Consider the following 5,958-nt stretch of genomic DNA (forward strand, 5'->3'; position numbering starts at 1 on the left):
CAAGTGTGAATTCTGGTTGAAAGAGGTAACCTTCCTAAGGCATGTGGTTTCTGCCGAGGGGATTAAGGTGGATCCTCGTAAAATTGAAGCTATTCTGGAATGGAAGCCACCTAGGTCGAGATCGAAATTCGAGTTTCCTAGGGTTGGCGAGTTACTACAAAGGTTTGTGGAGGGTTTCTCGGTAATGGCGCGCCTTGACAAAACTCATAAGGAAAGGAGTACCATTTGTGCGACCGAGAAACAAAGAAAAAGCTTTTGATCGGTTGAAAAGGTATTAACCAAGCGCCGGTGTTGATTCAACCGTGTCCGGGAAGGACTTCACCAGTATATAGCGATGCGTCGCATGTGGGGTTAGGTTGCGTCTTGATGCAAGAGGGCAAGGTGGTCGCTATGCATCACGACGCTTAAGGCTCATGAGGTGAATTACCCTACGCATGATTTGGAGCTAGCAATGGTGATTTTTGCGTTAAAATTTGGAGACATTACTTATATGGGGAGAAGTGCATCATATACACGATCATAAGAGCTTAAAGTATTTGTTGACTCGAAGGAGTTGAACCTTAGGCAACGAAGGTGGGTGGAGTTGCTTAAAGACTACGATCGTTCGATAGAGTACCACCCAGAAAGGCTAATGTGGTGGCGGATGCATTGAGTCGAAGGGTTGTTACGGATTTGAGAGCCTTGTTCGCACGATTAAGTCTATTCGATGATGGAAGCTTGTTGGCGAAACGCAAGTAAGGCCTACTTGGACCGAACAGATTAAGGAAAAACAGTTGAAGGACGATTCATTAGCTCTTCCGGTCCCAGCAAGTTAAGAGTGGTGAGAACGAGGATTTTGGGTTGAACAGTGAAGGAGTTCTGTGTTTTCGTAGAAGGGTTTGTATTCCAAAGGATCCTGAATTGAGGCAATTAATTCTAAAAGAGGCTCATGGTGGACTCTGTGCCATGCATCCTGGAGGGAATAAGTTATACCGAGACTTGCGAGAGGTGTACTGGTGGCCCGGATTAAAACGAGAGGTGACTGAATTTGTTGGGAAATGTCTGACGTGCCAAAGTTTAAGGTGAGCACCAACTCGCCGGGATTACTACAACCAGTGAAAATTCCACTATGGAAGTGGGAAAGAGTAACAATGGACTTTGTGAGTGGGTTACCTTTGACACCCACCAAGAAAGATTCGGTGTGGGTAGTTGTGGATAGGTTAACAAAATCTGCTCATTTCATACTGCTCGCATCGACTACTCACTACAAAAGTTGGCTAAGCTATATGTGGCGGAGGTAGTGCTTGTTGCATGGGGTGCCGTGTCAATAATCTCGATCGAGACCCTAGGTTTACGTCTCGATTTTGGCGGAAGTTGCAAGAAGCGTTGGGAACACGATTGGATTTTAGCACCGCTTTTCACCCACGCATGATGGACAATGAAAAGGGTTATTCGTGTTCGGAAGATATGTTGAGAGGTTGTATCATCGATTTTGTGGAAGTTGGGAGGACTACTTACCATTGGCGGAGTTTATGTACAATAACAACTATCAAGCAAGTATTCAGATGGCACCATATGAAGCGCTTTATGGGCGAAGATGTCGACGAAGCGTGTTGGACGAGTTGGGTGAACGACGAGTGCTTGGACCGAATTGGTGGCGGATAATCGAAAGCAAGGTTAAGTCGATAAGGGTCGATTAAAGGAGGCGTCCGATAGATGTAAGTCGTATGCGGATTTGAAGTGCAAAGAGATTGAGTTATTTGTGGGGATATGGTTTTCTTGAAGGTATCCCTTGGAAGAAAATTTTGAGATTTGGTAAGAAGGGTAAGTCGAGCCCACGGTTTATTGGGCCTTACCGAGTTGTTAAGCGGGTTGGACCAAGGGCTTATCGACTAGAGTTGCCACGAATCGCATCGTATCCACGACGTTTTCATGTATCCATGTTGAGGCGGTATCGATCCGACCCAACTCATATCATACCGATTCTTTGAAATTGAAGTACTGACCAGATTTAACCTTCAAGAGGAACTCATGCAAATACTTGATCGTGACGTCAAGATGTTGAGAAGGAAATCAATTCCACTAGTGAAAGTACTTTGGAGAAACCATGGCAAGGAGGAAGCTACCGGAGAGATCGAGGAGGCTATGCAAAGAACAATACCTCAAGCTGTTTCGATAAGGTAAAATTTCGAGGTCGAAATTTCTTTAAGGAGGGTAGAGTTGTAACATCCCGATTTTCGGGTTTATTCGCGATTTTCAATATTTTGTAAAGATTTTTAAAATTTTGTATTTGGATGTGGAATTAGTATTTTGAGTAGGTAAATGGGCTTATAGAAGGCCCATGAGTTGGCCAAAACCAGTTGAATTTTTGGAATTTTAGACTTAGGAGTTAGGGTTACGCTAAGTGGCCTTAAGTGGAGTGATGGGTAAATTGCATCACAAAAGAGCCTTGGTTAAGTGGCAAGGGTGACGCCACTAGGCTCCTAGAAAAGTGGCGTGTGGAGCTTTGGGAAGGCAAGGGATCGATTCCTGTGTTGGCAAATAGATGCATTTATTTTTTAGTGTAGGAGGGTAAGTGTTGGAGTTCGTGGATTCTGCTAAAGGAGAGTTGGATCGGTTTAAATGCTTGGATTCGGGAGGGATAAGGGAGAGATTTAAGGGATTTGGATGAGGCTAGGAGTTGGCGAATTATGGGAATTGAAGAGGAAAAATCGGCAGGGGCTATGTTGTTAGTATTTGGCACTTAGGGTATTGAGTGGTGCCGTTTTCTTCCGCTTTAACACCTTAGGGTTGTTTTTCCTCTCTTTTTCCTCTCTAGCCTAAAACTACCACCTCCCTATTCCTCTTCTTCTATTTTTCTTTCTTCTTCTTCAAAACTATTCATTACACCTGCTATTCATCAATACTTTTGCGAATCTATAAAAGCGAAATCTGTGATCATTGCTTGTGCCGATTTCTTCAAAGCCGTGTTCTCCTATGTTCTTTTGTTTTTATTAATTTGCAATTATCTTTTCTTAATCCTAGATCTCGATCGCAATTCTACTTCAAGGTTGTAGCCCCACATTATCATCTTTTTCATCACACAAAAGCGAAAAACCATAGATTTGGGGGCTTATAGCGAAACTTCAAGACTTTGGGGAATCGAGTTCTACCGTCGTTTGATAGATAAATCTACACTAGATTGCGTGGAAATCAAGTGGGAGTAAGGGTAAGTACGTATCATCTCGATTTGTTCTTATTTTGCAAAGTTAAGAAAAGTCAAGTCCCTAAAATTAGGGAGGTCATCGATTTGGGCATATGGCTCTAAGAGTCTTTAATCGATGTTTTCTTTCGGTGACTAGAGTCTTCTTAAGCATTGAATCTAAGGCGTGGTTCATTGGAGCAATCTGATTCGAGCTAACTATCGATTTTGGCAAAAGGTAAGGTTTCAAAGGTTTTAGGGATATGGTTCGATCATGGATAAGTAAGATTTGGGGTTTAGTGATTATGGTTTTAAATAAGAACTGTGCTAATAAATTGTAGGACATCGAAAGGGATCTCGTAAGCGCCGTCATGAATCGGTGTGTCTAAACACCCTTTCTTAGTTCAATTCGGCAAAAGTTTAAATGTCAAATTCGGCATTTCATGGTCATGTAAGTATGTGAATGCTTTCGGTCATAGAGGAATTGTTAGATCCGCACCGCAAGGTGGTAAGCACGTTCAGCGTGATGCTTTAGCGTATTTCGAAAAAGGGGCTTGATGGGCCAAAACTGGGCCCAATGGGCTTACTGGACCAATATGGATAAGAGATGGGCAAATTAGCACATTAGGTAGATGGTGGAATCAAATTGCATAAAACCGATCAAAATTATGAATTAGCTTGTGCAAGAGCGAGATCACGAAATTACCCCTAAAGAGCAAAATTACCAAATTACCCCTAAAGAGCAAAATTACCGATATACCCTAGGGTTTTAAATTGGTGAACGCATGATTGATCAATGTTGTATTTTACATGATATGCTTTTATTAATATCTGCTGCATGGGGTTGGGGTATTAATGGAGGAAGTATCTTGAAAGTGGTTCATCCACGTCTTGGAGGCTTTGCCTCAACCGACCGAATTTGAGTAGCGTTCTTTGCAACTGTGGTGTGTAGGGTGGGTGGGTTGAGATATTCCCCACATGGTGTGTAGGGCTGGTGCAGGCAATGTAGCGGTTGGTGGGTTGAGTAGTCTCCCGGATGGGCTTGCATTCATTATTTCTTGATACTCATGTTCTCGAACGGGCCTATGGGCCACACTGTTATGTAAAAGGGCTAAGGCCTTGCTATCAGATTCGAAAAGGGCTTGACCTCTCGTGTCTTGTTATCTGAATAGGGCTTAGGCCCAATGGGCTCGAGCTGAATTGGGCTTTGGATGGGTTTTTGTATACACCGAGTTTTCCAAACTCACCCCTTCCTCTTCCCTCCTTGCGGTGAGCCCTAGTTGGTGGACTTGAGTCAAGGGATTCAGAGTGGCCATGAAGATGGATTGCCAATTTTAAATAAGTTTAGCATTTAATTTGGATTATTTTATTTTTATTATGTTTAAAGTTGTAATAAGGCCGCTTTTTTAATTATTTTTATTTTGGGGATTATTAAACTGTTAGCACTAGGGTTCGCTTTTATAAAAACTACTTGATTTTTAAAAGATCACGATGACGCCGCAAAGTTTCCATAAAGTAAATGTTTTTCCAAGGAAATAAATATTTTAAACAAACGTTTTCAACTTAAACATTTTCTTAAGACGGACATAATCAAACGATTTTCTCAAAATTATACGAGATGTTAGAGTGTGGCAATGGTGGTGTGCATGTCTAGGATTGGATCCGGAAGAGCTTGGTACTTAAGCAATCAACGGACTCACCTCCTCTTTTTCCGGTTTCCTACCGGTGCATGACTTCTATTCACTTTAACCTACCTTTAAAAGTGTCTTTACAACACCAACTCAGCTTTTCCAAACTAAGTAATACGGAATGTTTTGAACGCATCAATGTGGAGCATCAGATCCGGTCATAACGTCCAGGCCGGGTTTGGGGTGTTACAAATGATATAACTTCTTTTGTAAAGATGGATCTAGAGACACTCTATGATGCATGGGAGAGATACAATGACCTATTGAGAAGGTGCTCTCACCATGGGTTACCTTTATGGTTGCATGTTCAAACATTTCACAATGGCCTGAATCCTTCGACTAGACAGATGATTGATACAGCTGCTGGTGGGACTATCAATAATAAGATTCCTGAGGAGGCTTATGAATTTATAGAGAAGATGTCACCGAATAATTATCAGTGGCAAGTCATGAGGACAAAGCCAACGAAAGCAGCCGACATTTTTAACGCTGATTTGGTCACCATGCTCTCTAATCAGGTAGAACTTTTGAGTAAAAAAATGATGGTTTACTTAACTCTTCACAGGTTCACCCAGTAATGCAATGCAATACAAATGGAGGTGGAACGAGCAATAATCCTTATAATAACACTTACAATGTAGGTTAGAGAAACCACCCAAATTTTTCATGGAGAGGCCAAGGAAATCAGAGACCACAACATCTTTCAGGCTTCCAACAAAAACTTCACTAGCAAGAGAAAAAAGTGAACCTAAACCCACTAGGATGAGTATTCAATTAGCTGATAGATCTGTTAAATATCCTAGGGGAATTATAGAGGATGTACTTGTAAAAGTAGGTAGATTTATACTCCCGGTTGATTTCATTGTGCTTGACATGGATGAGGATGTTGAAGTACCTTTAATCTTAAGTCGTCCACTTTTTAGCCACTGCTAGGGCTGTTATTGATGTCGGTGATGGTAAATTGGTACTTAGAGTAGGTGATGAAGAGATTATCTTTAAAAATTATGATGCCATGAGATTTTCCAGGGAACAGGATGACTTATGTTATTTTATTGACTCTATTGATCATGCTAGTCAAGATTCTTTTCAAGAAATCATACATAAGGACAC

General features: G+C 41.6%; 1 non-coding gene across 1 annotated transcript; it reads right to left on the minus strand.

Moving 5' to 3' along the window:
* Window positions 1-5,030: 5,030 nt before the first annotated feature.
* On the minus strand, window positions 5,031-5,137 carry LOC128285777 (small nucleolar RNA R71). Its single transcript, XR_008276327.1, has one exon. It is a non-coding gene; the product is annotated as a small nucleolar RNA R71 (small nucleolar RNA).
* Between the last annotated feature and the right edge of the window lie 821 nt (window positions 5,138-5,958).

This window comes from Gossypium arboreum, chromosome 12 (assembly GCF_025698485.1).
Source record: "Gossypium arboreum isolate Shixiya-1 chromosome 12, ASM2569848v2, whole genome shotgun sequence".
NCBI classification, from domain to species: domain Eukaryota; kingdom Viridiplantae; phylum Streptophyta; class Magnoliopsida; order Malvales; family Malvaceae; genus Gossypium; species Gossypium arboreum.